The sequence below is a fragment of the Artemia franciscana genome, chromosome 4 (genome assembly GCF_032884065.1).
Source record: "Artemia franciscana chromosome 4, ASM3288406v1, whole genome shotgun sequence".
In the NCBI taxonomy this organism is placed as follows: Eukaryota; Metazoa; Arthropoda; class Branchiopoda; order Anostraca; family Artemiidae; genus Artemia; species Artemia franciscana.
Genome location: NC_088866.1, coordinates 19,674,290 through 19,691,643, shown reverse-complemented (window position 1 = coordinate 19,691,643; position 17,354 = coordinate 19,674,290).

The window sequence follows — 17,354 nt, the reverse complement described above, 5'->3', positions numbered from 1 at the left end:
CACCCGTTCAACGGTAAAAAATATCTCAATTTTTTTAATTATTCCAAATTAACAACCCCCCGCTCCCGCAAAGAGAACGGATTCAGTCCGGTTATGTCAATCACGTATCAAGGACTTGTGCTTATTTTCCCCACCAAGTTTCATCCCAATCTCTCCACTCTCAGTGTTTTTTTCAAGATTTCCGGTTTCCAAGATTTCAGTTTCCCCCTATAACCCTCTATGTCCGCGAATCCAATTCGAGTTGAAAATGGAGCATCTGAGACATAAGATCTTTCTATATATCAAGTTTCATTAAGATCCGATCACCCATTCGTAAGGTAAATATACCTCAATTTTCACGTTTTCTGAGATTTCCGGTTTCCCCCTCCACTGCCCCACTCCCAACGTCACCAGATCTGGTCGACATTTAAAAAAAGAGCTCTAAAGCACAAGATCCTTCTAAATATCAAATTCCATTAAGATCTGATCACCCATTCGTAAGTTACAAATACCTCATTTTTTCTAATTTTTCCGAATTACTCCCCCCCCCCCCCTTTCCTGGCTCCACCAAAGAGAGCGGACCGGATCCGGTCGGGATTTATAATAAGAGCTTGGAGACACGATATCCTTCCAAACATCAAACTTTCATTAAGATCCGATCACCCGTTCGTAAGTTAAAAATACATCATTTTTTCTAGTTTTTTGATTTAACCCCCCCCCCCCCTTGGTAGATACCAAGTGCCGAAAAAACTTATTTAAACCTTAACTACTAAAAACCAATTACAAAAAAAACTTTCGTCCCACCCAAACCAGAGCAAACGGTCCCAACCACAAATCCAACACCTCTTAAGGAAGGGCGCCTGCCCCCCGCGCACCCCTGGATCCGCCACTGCTCACTCTTGTTCCAACCCCTGTGCCCACAAATTGAATAAATGCTGACAAAATCAAGAAAAAAAAACATGAGAAACGTACACAATAGTGTTCTTAACATGTCTCCTTCTCAACAGCACCAATTCTAGGCTATTACCCTTTGTAGTTAAATCGATTTCTACAAACGAATAATATGGAAAAATAATTGAAATGTATACGATTTTTACTACTAATTTCTATGTTATGGGAGGGGTAAATTACATTAAAAAGCCACGAAGTATTTATAAGTAAGTGTTTTAGGATTTTTTAAAGTTGTTTCTGGATTATTATAGTATTTTCTACTTGGTATGCCTAACAGTACACCAGTACCAGTATCCCTTCGGAAGGTATTTTGAAGAGCCTAACCTCCACTCCGTCTTACTCAAAAGGGTGCTACCCTTAGATGAACAGTTATTATCTTAGCTATGCCTCGGCATGATCCGGGAAACGATGAAAAGAAAAAAAAAATTTGCAAGAAGCAACATATGTGAAAATAAAAAAAAAAAAAAAAAATCCTTGTCCTTCCCCTACATTCTTCTGAATTGTGCCCCCTTTCTTGTAAAAAAAAAGACTACGGGCAATCCCCAACCAAAATTCCGAATGTAGCCTGCATATAGTCGCTTGGTTTGCCAATTTTATTTAATATTCTTAAAGGGCCATTAAAGTAATTTCCTATGTCCTGTTGTTGCGCAGTGGATTTGACCTTAGCTTGGTAATACGGGACCCAGAGATCGAATCACGCTGCAGGAATGCACTGCAGGGCCGACGCAGGGACCATAGTAGTCAAGAAGCGTCGTTAATTCTTAAATAATAAGTAACTTCATATTCCTTATTACACTAATTGCTTATAGAAAATTGATGCCCAAAATATGCTCAGTTGGGTAATGTGAAAAACTATAAATTCACCTAGGCCATTAGGTTCTGGTTTGACCTCATGATCGGTAGCACAAACAAGGGCCAGGGGGAGGAGGGGTAATTTTTTAGTTTCGTCACAAGCCATATAAACTGGAAATATAGCACTTTTAGTCCATAATATAGTCCACTTGTACTCCATAATATAGCACTTAGAAATGCTAATTCTAGAGGCGCATCCCTTTCTGGTTGACCCTCCTCCTTCATGGGGCAAAGTAATAATGCGTAAAGTGGGCTTGCTTTACCTATAGAGCGAAGCGTATTAAACTCGAAAGTTTCTCGAAAGTGAAAGTGAATAATCTTGGATATGAGCATTAATGGTTGCTTGGGTTTTTTAATTATCTTTGGACTTTCCACTTTACAAAAATTACCAGTGATAACTGGAATTACTATTAAAAATATAATTTCATTTATATTGTACAACCCCAACTTTTCCTTTGGCTTCAAAACCCTGACCACTTTACGCATTTTTAGTTTGCCCCATGAAGGAGGAGGGTCAACCAAAAATGGATGCACATCTAGAATTAGCATTTCTAAGTGCTATAGTGTGCTATAGTGAATATAGTGAAACTATGCTGCTTCGCAGCATAGTTTCCACTTTAGACGACTTATGACGAAACTAAACCATTACCGGAGGAGATGCACCCATTTCAAAAATTAGCTTTTTACATTTTCAAAGAAAATTTCTTTTTGATTTTAACAAAATTCGGAAAATCAAAACTTTCTGGTTAATTTGAATTGATTTACCACATTTAAAGGGAACACGCTAATAAATTATCAAAGTAGAGCCACTAGATTCATTTTTTTATCATCTTGCTATTACCACGGTTATTTTTCGTACAATTCCCCCCCCCCTCTCTCTCTCTTATGGCTCAGATATAGCACTAGGATTTGTGCCAAGAAAAGGGAAGATAGCCCTTTTGGAAAAGCCTAAAATAAGGCATTTTTACAATAGAACACTTTATTAGACACAAATATATAAATTATCTTAAAGAAAAAACTTACATGCCTAGTGCATACTACAGCCACTAGGCTGTTGTTTACATATTGACCCTCCCCTCAAATATCTATGTAAGAGCATTCTAGCCTATAGAAAGTAATCTCACCTAAACCCAGTCTTGAAAAAAATTAAAGTCAACTCTCCGATTTCACACGCTCGACTAAATGAAGACCAGCTCGCATTACTTTGATTTATGACGAAGTGCATCTGCAAAGCTAAGCCAGTGTATTCTTTCTACACAGTCAAAACAAAATCAAATGGGGTTTGGTAGGGAGAATTTCATCTAGATAAGTGTGACATTACCAGCATTTTAGATATGCCATCACAATCATATCATATAGCAGGACATCAGACCATGAATCAGATAACAGACAAAGTGAAACACTTTTTTATTCCCCATTTAATTCTCTTCTGAGTCATAATTATTGCTACCGTCACCATTTCGTGCCAGCCCCTCCCCGTAAATCCTAAATAAACCCCTAGGCTGTGTACAAAAGTGGCATAATTTTGTAATTTGACTTATTTATTTGGTATTCAGTTTTTACATGGTGGCACAAGTTCACAAAAACATCGGTAAAATGTATTTCATCGAACCGGAGGGGCTGGGGGATAATTTTTTACTATTTCTTTCAATAAAAACACCAGAAAAGGGGTATCATCAATGAAGGTGCAGAAAGAGCTTTTGGTTTGAAATCTAAAAGTGAGCGAAAGATCTAGGGGAGAGGCAAGTGACACCCATGTCCCCTCCAAATTTACGCAATTACTGGCATTATGGGCCAAGTATTCACAGAGGTCGTTTTTGGGGGGAGAAAAAGGGCTACCAGCCCAGAAAAGATAAATGTTAGGGCCTCAAAATTTTGGATATTAATTAAATGATTTTTAGTTTTAGATATTTTATTTTTATTAGTATTAAGTGGAGGGGGCAGTTTGCAAAGTTTTGTGAATAAATGAAAGTTCGTTTAAAATTTACCTGAAAATTTTTGGGAGACAGGGAAGGGGGCTCTAATCAAGATTTTGCTCTGGTCGCAAGAGAGGTCAGAACCACCACTGATTATTAGGAGGGGTGGCTTGTAAACAATAGTGACAGTACTAACGGCAATTGCTATATTTAGAAACACAATTAAATGAAAAAAATATGGCTAGTAGTCTTACTGTGTTTAGCTAGAATTCTGCCCATTTTAAACTCAAAGGATTATTGCAGCCACTTGAATCTTTAAATTAAATTTGGAAATTTATATGAATTTAAATTCACCTGCTTCAACTTAGGTTAGGCTGAAAAGTTAGTGCAAACAGTAAATACCGACTCTACATTAGCTCTTAAAAAATCAACTTACATTACGTGAAGTTTCTTAAGTTAAGAAGATACTTAATTTACAATGGGTATGTGTCCCTATTCCTCAGATGGTTAAAATGTCCACTAATTAAAGAGACTGAGGGGCAAAAAGTTTATATCGGGGAATCTGTGTTCTGCTGGTGCCCCCAACCTTAATGCTGTATCCACCCCTGCTATAACACCCCTTTGAACATTCTATCCCATAAGACATAATAAAATGAACTAGTATTATAAGTAACAAGCAATCATATGTAAACTGATAATTACAATGATATAAACTTTAATGCTGCAATTTGAGTTTTAGGGTCTAGGCGTTTATCCCTCCTCAGGGCTGAAAACAGTCCCGCCCCTCTCATGAATAATACCTCCCCTGGAAGATTTCCCCTTGAAAATCTCCCACCGGATAATTCCCCCAAGATAATTACAGATGTTCATTAGAGGGGAAATTGAAAGTTCTTTTCACCTGTTTAATACAGAGGCAATCCTATAGCATTGCTTATAGTAAAGAGTCATAAGAGTTTAATGTATTAATATGAAAAAACAACAACCATCCCCTTTAGATTGATAGATTATTAGTAGATTAATTATTAGTAGTATATTTGTGTTGAAAAGGGGTTATTTTTTTCAATCTAATATGTGTTGACACCATGAATGGATTTAGTGAACCCTCACTTAAATCTGGCCTACAGTACCCAGTCGGTGGACTTTTGGATCTAAACTTGGTTTGGCAGCCTAAGAAACATATATATTGATAAATTGAACCCTTATAGCTCTTTACAACCACATAGGATTGCCTATATAGAGCCATAGAGCCTACAAGATTGGCTCTTTTGAACTCCATAGGATTGCCTCTGCTTATACAGGTGAGAAGAACTTTTAATTTCCCTTTTAACCGCCTTCTAGGATTACACAGAGGGAGATCATACAGGAGAAATTTTCCTGGGGAAATTTTTAGTGGAAGAAATTTCCAGGTGGGGTATGGGTTTGTATGGTATGAGCTTTCTAGTTGGCTTTGGAAAATAGGTACATAAAATAGTACAATAGGCTTGGTTAAGTAATTAAAAAAAAATACATTTACCCTAAACGGTAAGAACTGGTCAGTGGAAGATTTTAGGGAGGGACAAAATGGGGACTTACCCTGGGCACGAAAAAACTAGGGGCAAAAAATTTCTGAAGTTTATTTTTCTGAATTTTAACAATTTGTTTTTGAAATTGTATTATTAGAGTTGAATTAACAGCTGAAAAAATAAATTAAAATTGAATAAACCGTAGCAATTAAAATAATGTTTTTAACAGAATTAATAATAGTTAAATAAAATACATATCAAATATAAAAATAAATTATTAAATCTATTAATTAGTTTAAACTAAGTTTGTTATTAAATGAAAAATTTGTTAGAATTTGGCCTGAAAATTCTGTAGCAGGCAGGGGAGGGGGAACTGATCAAGATTTCCCCCTGGCTTATCAGAAGCTTGAACCGCAAGTGGTTCTGGTCTGACCTTATTTTCAGTGGCAAAAACGGGGCTGAATAAGGGAGATTTGTCCCCATATAAAAAATTCTGCATTCGAATTTTTTCTTGAAACTCCATTTTTTATTTTTCCTGAAAAATTCGAAAGACCAAATTGTCTGGTAAATCTGTAGTGATTTACTAAAAATGTTTTCGCTTTTATACTTTAATATAATAACAATTATTGAGTTTTTTTTTAGTAAACTGCAAATTATGTTCTAGTCTTGAGAAGGGATGAGGGTTGTGAGCCCTGCTTATATTGATTTTTGCTTGTTTTGAGCTTGACTAGGTTATCTATTGTAATTTTTAATCTTTTTTAGTTCCATTTATTTATAGATGGTGGTTATACAATCAAATACATTATCAATAATCGTTGCAGATCAACTTGGGATTCTCGTTATATTATTCACAAGCGGGTATAAATAATTTGCTCTCATGTAAATTAAAAAATAGCGACGAAGACCACACTGCCTTTCCATATTAAACAAACACAAAGTAGAAACCATTAGGAATTTTTTTTCAAGACAGCAGAATTCAATTCAGTGGATATTTTGGCCCTTGTCCAAGGGCTGTCTTCAGCAAAATACGAGAATATATATATATATATATATATATATATATATATATATATATATATATATATATATATATATATATATATATATATATATATATATATATAATACATATATATATATATTATATGTATATATATCCATTCATATATATTTTTTCTCGTGTTGTGCTAAAGACGGCCCTTGAACATAGGGCTGAAATATCCATTGAATTTAATGCCACCGTCTTGAAAAAAATGTCCCTATTGTGTCTACTTTGTGTTTGTTTCTCATGTAAACGATTTGGAGAGTGTGAAGTGAGAAAAGAATTCTATGAGAATATTTGTAGCTAACACATTATACATGCAGACTCGCTGCACATTACCCCTACTCCTAATGTACAAACGTATAGCCCAAATTTGTTTTTAAAGTATTATATTTCTTATCATGCCTAAGTATATTTAATTAGGATTAAACTAACTTCACTTCTTGAGATGCAGGATGTATATTATACAAGTACTTTATTATTTCGTATCCCTACATAACTCGCTCCATCAGGGAAGTAATTAAATTCACGAGTAAATTTATCCAAGTGACCACTGGGAGGCTTGTACACCATACTAATTAAAAAGTTTGACTTTTAATTGAAAAATATTATAAGAACCTTGCCTTCTTTTAAATTACCCTGTCTAGTTTTTATCATAGATCTTTCCTAGAAAAGGGGAGTTTTCTACTGCAGCTTAAGCTGGCAAAGGTTATTCCTCTTGGCCAAGGCGGCTGTAAAGAAGATATTGAAACCTGGGGAGCCACATCATTTCTACCATTCTTTTCAAAAACACTGAAGAATGTGGTGCATAAACGACTCAATATTTTCTTCGGATGATTAGAATTTCAAGCCAGACACAGGTCGAGTTTTGCAATGTTTACTTCACGAGCAGGCCTTAGAGCACCTGGTTCAAAGTGTTATCTGTGCTTTTAATTTTAAAACTTAAAACGAACAGAAATTACTCCCGTATATGAGATGGGTTGTCCCCTCCACAATCCCTCGCTCTTTACGCTAAAGCTTTTAATTGTTTTAAAAAGTAGAATCGTGGCAAAGAGTCAAACTCTAGCGTAAAGAGCGAGGGATTGCGGAGTTGACAACCCATTTCATATACGGAGTAGTTTCTGTTCGTTTTAAGTTTTAATGTCGCTCCTTACTTTCAGTTAAAAAAACTAGTTTTTTTATTTAATTTCTGAACGTTTTTGAATTAATGCGGGTTTGATTTTGGCTCTCCACTCATAAATTATTAAAATGACATTTTTATATTAATTTTTTTTGACTCAATGGCTTTCTCTTAGTTATGATCAGATGATTTTGGGAAATAAGGGGTGGGGAAGGAGGCATAGTTGCCCTCCAATTTTTCGGTTACTTAAAAAGGGAACTGGAGCTTTTAATTTTTAACGAACGTTTTTATTCGTGAAAAATATAGGTAACTTAAGAATTAACTTGCGTAACAAACTTTTATACTCTTATATTTTTATTATGTATACGAGGGGGTTTGTACCCTCGTTAATACCACGGTCTTTACACTAAATCGTGAGTTTTGTCCCAATTCTTTAAAAATGACCCCTGAATCATAAAGGCCGTAGAATAAATAGTTGAAATTACTAAAAATACTTTAGCATAAAGAGTGAAGAATTTATCTCCTCCTAAATACCTCGCTCTTTATGCTAAAGTATTTTTCAAACCCCTCATATGTGTAATAATCATTGTTCGTTTAAAGTTTCAATGCTACTCCTTACTTTCAATTGAAAAAACGTTTTCATGTTTATTTTTTCATTGTTTTTTATAGTAATGCTGGAAAATCCTGAGCCCTTTTCATTGAATTTTTCTTCCCTCATGACATATTCCTCCAAGGTAAGATCCTCTCACGTAGCCTCCTCGCCTCAACCCCCCCCCCCAAACCAAAAAATCCCCCTGAAAACGATTGGACACTTCCCAATAACCATTACTGTATGTAAACACTGGTCAAAGCTTGTAACGTGCCGCCAGGGACAATCCCGCAGGGATTGTGGGGGAGTAAGTCATTCCCAAAGACATAGTTATTATGGTTTTCGACTATGCTGAACAAAATGGCTATCTCAAAATTTTGATCCTTTGACCTTTGGAAAAAATGAGCGTGCGAAGGGGCCTAGGTGCCCTCAATTTTTTTTTCCATTAGAATGAGTCCTCTTGTGACATTCTAGGAAAACTTGGTCGATACGCTGACCCCTGGAAAAAAAAAAATAAATAAACACGCATCCGTGATTTGTCTTCTGGCAAAAAATACGAAAGCCCACATTTTTACAGATAGGGGATTGAAATTTTTGCTATGGGGTTCCCTGATACGGCGAATGCGATGCTGCGATTTTCGTTAAGATTTTAGTACTTATAGGGGGTTTTTATCCCTATTTTCCAAAATAAGGCAAATTTTCTCAGGCTCGTAACTTTTGATGACAAAGACTAAATCTGATGAAACTTATATATTTAGAATCAGCATGGAAATCCAATTCTTTTGATGTATCTCTTAGCATCCGTTTTTTAGAGTGTCGTTTACCATTGAGCCGGGTCGCTCCTTACTACAGTTCGTTATCACGAACAGTTTGATCATATTGATTGACTTTGTCTTAAGGAGAACAGGAAACGCAATGAGAGACCACAGAATCAAATGGAGAGGAAAAACTCTCCTGGATTTGGATTATGCTGATGATTTAAGCATCCTAGATGAAAGTCTGACCAAAATAAATGAAATTTTAAAGGTGTTGCGAGTTCAGGGTGAAAGAATAGGTTTGAAAATTAAAAATAAGAAGACTAAGTCACTAAGGCTCGGAATAAGTGAAGATGAAAAGGTGACGTTGGGTAACAAAAATATTGACCAGGTGGCCAGCTTTAATTACCTTTGTAGCATTATTATTATTGACAGTAGGAGCAGTAAAGACGATAGTAGAATAGCCAAGGCTCTGATAGCAAAAGCTAAGATATACTCTCAAAGACTGGAGGTGTTTGCAAGTTTAAAGTTCATAATTTGTTTGGGCCTGAATTTTAAGAAGACTTTTTTACTAACATGCTGTAGAGGGGGTGATCTGTCGATGTAAGTGGTAAAGTCACGCTACTTAGAAACCCTGTTGTGCAAGTAAATTCACTATGGTAAATCTCATTATGAAACTCTTTATTTTCTTCGAATACCTTATTTTGTGGAGAATATTTTCTAAATTAATTATGTTCAATTTTTATTGAATAGTCTTTTCCATGAAAAAAAGAAAATAATAGTTTTTATCTTTTCTTTTTTCAAACTGTTCGTGGAAATTAGGTGCTAATAAGGAGCGAGGCGGGTCAATAGTGCCAAAACTCTAAAATATGAATTCTGATATTAATAAATGTATCAAAAGAATCGGCTTATTATCTTGATTTCAAAAATATAAAATTCATTAAGTATAGTGTGACGCATCAAAAGCTAGGAGACTGAGAAATATTACCTGATTTACAAAAAAGGAGGAAACAGCCCATAAAAATCAAGGAATCCTTATGAAGATCAAACTATTAGATTCAGCATATCTTAAATCCCTGATGTAGAAGTTTCAAGCTTTCATATGAAAAACTGTGGAATGTACAATTTTTTTGCCAGAAAAAAGATAACGGATGTGTTTTATTTGATTGTTGTTTTTGTTTTTTTCACAGAGGTGATCGCATCAGACCAATATTTCTAGAATATCTTTAAAGGGCTCACTCGAACGGAAATTAAAAGTTCAAGTGCTTTTTTAAATAACCAAAAAGATTGGAGGGTAACTGGCGCCCCTCCGATCCATCTTTTTCCTAAAAGTCATCCGATCTAAATTTTGATACATTCACTTTGTTCAACATAGTTTAAAAGCCCAGTAACCAAGTCTTTGACGATAAGATACCCCCCCCCCATATCACCTGGGAAAACGTTTGTAAGTCAGGAAATTTGCCCATTAGTAGTGGGGCTATAATACGCCCTAGCAAGCTATAGCAACAAGTTCCGATCAAACCCTATCAACAAGCAGGGGTTTTTTATTTTCTTCAAGACGTTTTCATTCATTAAGTGGACTTCGGTTTTACCTAATACTATAGGGAGTCGACTGTTAGGTAATACTAGATTTTTTTCAATATTTCTTTGGTTGTTATGTAATATTAGATGTTTTGGTTCACCAGGTTGTTAAGTAATAAAATTATTTATACAAATTTATTGGAGATTTTGCAATATCGCGAGACTTGTTTTGCTAGAGCTCAATGCCCGCTAGTCAAGTGGAAAACCCTCGGTATTAACTGAAGAAGACATAACCTCACAGGATTTATTTTGGTAGAGCTTACGGGGCACTAGATAAGTGGGGGCTTCTGTTGTAACTAAGAGGGTTACAACACCCTCATATACTTATGCAAATATTTTCTTCAAGACATTCATCAAGACATTTTCAAGACCTCTCAAGACATTTCAAAACGTTTTTCAAGATGTTTCAACACATCTTAAGATACTTTTACACATTTTATAAACTTTTATAACATTTCAAGACTTTCCAAGATGTTTTTAAGACATTTTTCCTCAAGATGCTTTTAAAAAAAAATTTCAAATAATTTCAAGATGTTTATAAGATATTTTTCTTGATCACGTATTTCAAGACGTTTACAGACTTTTCAAAACACTATTTAAGATATTCTTCTTCAAGGTGTTTTCTTTTTATTCAAGATTTTTTGTTTCAAGATTTTGTTTTTCCTCAAGACATATTTTTTCTTCAACGCGTTTTTGAAGAAATATCATTCGACGAAAAGAAATTTGTCTGTCCACTGCAGCAATCGAATATAAGACCGGAGATTTCCCCAATAGAATAGTACCTTAGACACCTGAACCAACAAATCAGTCCTGATTTAACAAATCATAATGATTTAAACTATTACGCACAAGTGGTTGTCACATTGTTATTAATTTTCTAATGTGAGCTCGACAAGGACAGGTTACCTTAGGCATTAAAGTCAGTGATGTGTTAGGTGGCTTTGACGTTAGATCTTCTATAGCACAAATAATTTCATTAGCCAGCTTTTAATCTCATATTTAAAATTGAATGACAATAATTCACCTTATAGTTTCTTTAAAAGGTATATCAGTGAAGTATCACTGATAAAGTTGATTCAATTCGTCATTTCATTGTCACTATTGATGGTACTTTTATTGGTCAAATCAATTCAAGTCTCTTTCCATTGTCTATGCCTTTGCGTCTGACCATGTGTTTTCCTATATCTGTGGCTGTTTTTTGTTTTGTTTTTATGCCTAACTATATTTGTTGGTGTGTGTTTGTCGGCGTATGTGTGTGTGCGTGTGTATTTATTTGTCTCTCTCTCTGTGCCTATTTGTCTGACAGTGTTTTTCTGTGTCTGTCATGTTTGTCTATCTGCCTCTGTGTCTTTGTGAATATGTGTGTGTGCTTTTTTATCTCTCTTTCTCCTTCTCTCACTCTCTCTCTTTCTCTCTTGCTGTCTATATGTCTGACTCTGTGTGTATTGTCTCTGTGTCTGTCTTCGTATATTCGTCTGTCTGGCTGAGTGTTTGCTAGCGCTTTTCAAGATGTTTCAAAACATCTTAAGATAATTTTATAACATTTCAAGATTTTCCAAGATGTTTTTAAGACATTTTTCCTCAAGATGTTTTTCAAAATATTTTCATATAATTTCAAGATGTTTTTAAGATATTTTTCTTGATTACATATTTCAAGACCTTTAAAGACTTTTCAAAATGTTATTTAAGACATTTTTCTTCAATGTGTTTTCTTTTTCTTCGAGATTTCTTTTTCTTCAAGATTTTTTTTCTTCACGATTTTTTGTTTCAAGATTTTGTTTTTCCTCAAGACATATTTTTTCTTTAACGCGTTTTTCTTAAAAAAAAAAGTTTTTTGAGCTATTTTGTCTTTAAGATTTTATTCAGGATACCTTTATAATCCGAAGAAAACAAATATATCTGTCTATTGTAGCAATCGAATATAAGACCGGAGATTTCCCCGATAGAATAGTACCTTAGACAACTGAACCAATAAATCAGTCCTAATGTTATGTTCTTGGAAATCCAACAATGTTAATGATTTAAACTATTACGCACGAGTGGTTGTCACATTGCTATTAATTTTCTAATGTGAGCTCGGCAAGGACAGGTTAAGTTAGGCATTAAAGTCAGTGATGTGATAGGTGGCTTCGGCGTTAGATCGTTTATAGCACAAATAATTTCATTAGCCAGTTATTGATCCCATATTTAAAACTGAATGGCAATGATTCACCTTATAGTTTCTTTAGAAGGTATATCAGTGAAGGTATCACTGATAAAGTTGATTCAATTCGTCATTTCATTGTCACTGTTGATGGTACTTTTATTGGTCACATCAAATCAAGTCTCTTTCCATTGTCTTTGCCTATGCGTCTAACCTTGTGTTTGCCTATATCTGTGGCTATTTTTGCGTGTTCTTATGCCTAACTCTATTTGTTAGTGTGTGTGTGTCTATGTGTGTGTGTGTGTATGTGTGTGTGTGTCTGTGTAGGTGTGTGTGTGTTTATGTTTTTGTGTGTGTGTGTTTGTGTGTGTGTGTGTGTTTATTTACTTGTCTCTCTCTAAGTGCCTATGTTTCTGACCAGGTTTTTCTGTGTCTGTCATGTTAGTCTATCTGACTCTGTGTGTTTGTAAATTTGTGTATGTGCTTTTTTATATCTCTTTCTCCTTCTCTCTCTCTCTCTCTCTCTCTCTCTCTCTTTCTCTCTCTCTCTCTCTCTCTCTCTCTCTCTGTCTATATGTCTGACTCTGTATGTATTGTCTTTGTTTCTGTCTTCGCATATTCGTGTGTCTGCCTCAGTGTTTGCTAGCGTTTTTCAAGATGTTTCAATACATCTTAAGATACTTTTATTACATTTTATAGACTTTTATAACATTTCAAGACTTTCCAAGATGTTTTTAAGACATTTTTGCTCAAGATGATTTTTAAAATTGTTTCAAATAATTTCAAGACGCTTTTAAGATATTTTTCTTGATCAAATATTTCAAGATATTTAAATACTTTTCAAAATGTTATTTACGACATTGTTCTTCAAGGCGTTTTCCTTTTCTTCGAGATTTTTTTTCTTTGAGATTTTTCTTTCTTCAAGATTTTTTGTTTCAAGATTTTGTTTTTCCTCAAGACATATTTTTTTTCCAATGTGTTTTTCTTTAAAAAAAAATTTGAGCTATTATGTCTAGTTTTGATTAAGGGAACCTTTATAATCTGACTAAAACAAATATGTCTGTCCACTCTAGCAATCGAACATAAGATCGGATATTTCCCCAATAGAATAGTACCTTAGACACTAGAACCAATAATTCAGTCCTAAAATTATGTTATTGGAAATCCAACAATGTTAATGATTTAAACTATTACGCACAAGTGGTTATCACAGTGCTATTAGTTTTCTAATTTGAGCTCGACAAGGACATATTACGTTAGGCATTAAAGTCAGTGATGTGTTATTGGGCTTGAGCGTAAGATCTTTTATAGCACAAATAATTTCATTAGCCAGTTATTGATCCTATATTTAAAACTGAATGACAAGGATTCACCTTATAGTTTCTTTAGAAGGTATTTTTGAGGATCCGCCATTATTTTTCCCCATATTATACAATTCCCATATTTTCTCATTAGTTTTTTCCCCAAAATCTATTTAAAGCGTGGGAGAGGCTGCTTTGGCTTGAAACAGCGCGATCTACTTCTACGAGCAAAAATTATGGAATACTGAAATAAGCAAAAGAGAACAGAATATCAAAAAAATTGAAGGAACTCAGGAAATAAGCAGGAATGAAAAATAGATATTGAAAATCCCCGGCTTGTAACAATATTTGGCTGGCCTGCGGCATCTCTGTCATACGTATTATCATTTCTAAAACATTTTCAGACATTTTCTTGGTAAAAATTTTGCTTTCAACCCATTGGGTTTTTTTTCAAAAGTCAACCCCTTCGTGATGCTTCCATGGCAGTTTACACCACAGTAGGATTATACGCTTAGCCTGTGGCTATCTCAGGGCACAAATTGTCATTTTCAACCATTTTCCTACGAAAAATAGCCATACAAACTAAAATTGATCATTGTTTTTTTTGAACTGTGAGACTTTCCATATCATTGTTAGAACATGAGAGTCCAAGGCAGTTCAGCTCACCGTGGCATTATACGGCTGCCTTTTGTACCTTGTGGCACATAATATCATTACTAAAGCAAAGCAAACGCTCAAACACACAAAGGTAGATACAGAGACAGAAACACACAGAGTTAGACACATAGGCACAGATAATGAAGTTAGGATAGGTAATTTTTAATTGATAGGTTGCTTTCAAGCTAGGTTCATTTAAGTTCACTTACCATGGTGCGCCACATAAAAATCTCTTATACCTGGATACAGGTACCCAAGGTAGGGCAGGTTAGCTTCATGTACCCGCACTGTGGCAAGTGGTACTTTCACTGATAAAGTTGATTCAGTTCATCATTTCATTGTCACTGTTGATGGTACTTTTATTGGTCAAATGAATTCAAGTCTCTTTCCATTGTCTGTGCCTTTGCGTCTGACCATGTGCTTGCATATATCTGTGGCTGTTTTTTGTGTGTTTATATGCCTAACTCTATTTGTTGATGTGTGTTTGTTGGTATGTGTGTGCGTGTGTATTTATTTGTCTCTCTCTCTCTGTGCCTATGTGTTTGACCGTGGAAATCTCTACACATTTAAAGGCTACTGTTGATTATGCGTTAGAAGTTGACCGAGCATTAACTTTACTAGAACTAGGCCAAATACCCAAACTTTTATTGCCACCAAAGGAACTCAAAAAAGTTTTAGAACCTATTGAACACATGCTTTCGGCAGAAGGGCATTTTGAATTACCAAATAGCATCGACCCAATTGTTCCGTTTTATTGGTATTCACAAATGGATGCATCGTCTTTTTTTTGTCAACAGGGCATCTTCAAATAGTTGTTCAAATTCCCTTAGTGAAACCTAAACGCAATTAAATAGTGTATCAAACATTTCTGACGTCAACAGAAGGACCAGTTGGTACTACAATCACGCTGGAAACTTCTAAACAGTATATGTCAACAAGTGAAAACAGGGATCAGATTCTTACTATAGGGAACAATATAGATGATACAATTTTAGAAATGGGTATCTTGGATCCGAAAATAACAAAGCAAGGCATGAAAAAAACCAGCAATGATACCAGTCTTAGTTGTTGGGAGAGTATATTACTAGGAAATTTTCTAGGCATTGACAAAGCTTGTAGTTGGAAAGTCACAGCTAGATTGAGTACCACGGAAGGCATAGTTCGTATTAGCGCATCAGAAGTAGTAATTACGAATAAGTTTAAGCTAGAGGGATCATGTATAAGTAATATAACCTTAGCCAATTTTCCGGTGGTCATAAGTTCTTCTTATGAATGTAGTCTATGGTACAAGGATACTGAATTTCGGTTAACCCCCCAAAACTTGGTTAATACTAAGAATTTTACCACAAAAATAGTCAGTTTTCCTTTGAAATACATTTTAAGTGGAAATCAGTCAATTTTCACAAAAGGAAAAAAAAGTAAAAATCTAGTAGAGTCGTTGAAAAGAAACTTCAAGGAACCTATCGAATGGAGACAATTGTATAATGATGTTGTGAAAGAAAATGAAATAGCTCTAACTCAGGCGGATGTTCTTCTGAGAGTTATTAGGGCAGAAAGTGTTCAATTAAGAGAGTTATTGTTAGTAGCCTCCACAATAGGAAGATTGAGTATAATTTTATTTTCACTGACGGCAGGATGGGTCATATATCAGAAAATCAGGATTAAGAATGTTACTGAAGAGATTAACGAACTTCAGTTATTATCGGTCACTCGTGAACAGCTCAGAGTTAAAAGAATACGCAGATTATGTAGTTGTCGGTCGTTTAGAGGTTGAACACGTAAGAGCAAGTATAATTATTTTCGTTTTTAATCTAATCTGAAACTTACTACTTCCAGATGAAGTTACCAGTTCTTATTTTCATTTCTTTTTTGCTTCATAAAACTTATACCGAGTATAGGGTTGACAAAGGAGTCGTCTTTCGGAAGCTGAATAACGTACGACCAACCGAAAGCGAATGGCAAGTAGTAATTCATTTTGATGCATCACCTCTGTACTCGAAAAAGTCGTTGGTTACTCTTTTATATGATTTTGTTTTGACTTTAAAATTTCTAACAGTGTTGAAAGTGAGTCATATCAATATCAAATAAAATTTGCCAGTATGACTCAACAACTCTCACCTGAGGTAACTGTAAAGCTAGTCCTCCGTCTACAGCATGTACTAACACTCCCTCTGGTGTCAATTTTGCCCCCACATATCTTCCCTTTATAGACACGATCGGAATAATTGCCCCAAAGAGAATTTTCAACTTTTCTAAAAGAAATATAACCAATGAAATCATGACTAGAGCTATCGGTTTCCAACTACGAGCACGCCCACATCATAAATACATTGTGTGTGAGAAAATCAAAATATCTTGTTCAATACGATATATTTTATTCTCTTTTTTTTCTATTTTAACGCTTTCCAACAAATTAACTTCGGTAAACGGTAGTTTGGTGAAAATATGCGCAATCATGAAAGTCCACTGTTCATAATTGTGCCACAGTTTAGATATGCGATTTTTACTAATGGATCCTTGCTAATTATAATTTCAAAAGTCTCATCCGAAATCCTAACTATCCACTCTACTCCTGCAAAGCTTTTTACTAGAGAGTCTTTGTTCGGTTGTTGGTTTACCACATGCCATAGGTCTTTTTTATCTTTCATGATTTTCTACCACTGTTTTCAGTTTCAATAAAAACTCAAAACTAGGATAATTTCCTACCTTGCCAAAATCTCTGCTAAAATGGTTAGTACGTATTCTCGCGAAAAATCTTTTGTTACCATGTTATTTCGCTTGGTTTCCGTGCAAAATCGCCGTAATGCGGAGGTATCTCCCCTGGGCGCTGCAAATTCAGTTACTTTCATAGAATCCATGCCAAAATTTGTCTACAAAACGAGCCAATTTGGAATTGAATTGCTTCTATGGGGTTTCACATTTGATACTTTTTTTTTACTTATTAGTTTAAAACTAACCTGGTTGGA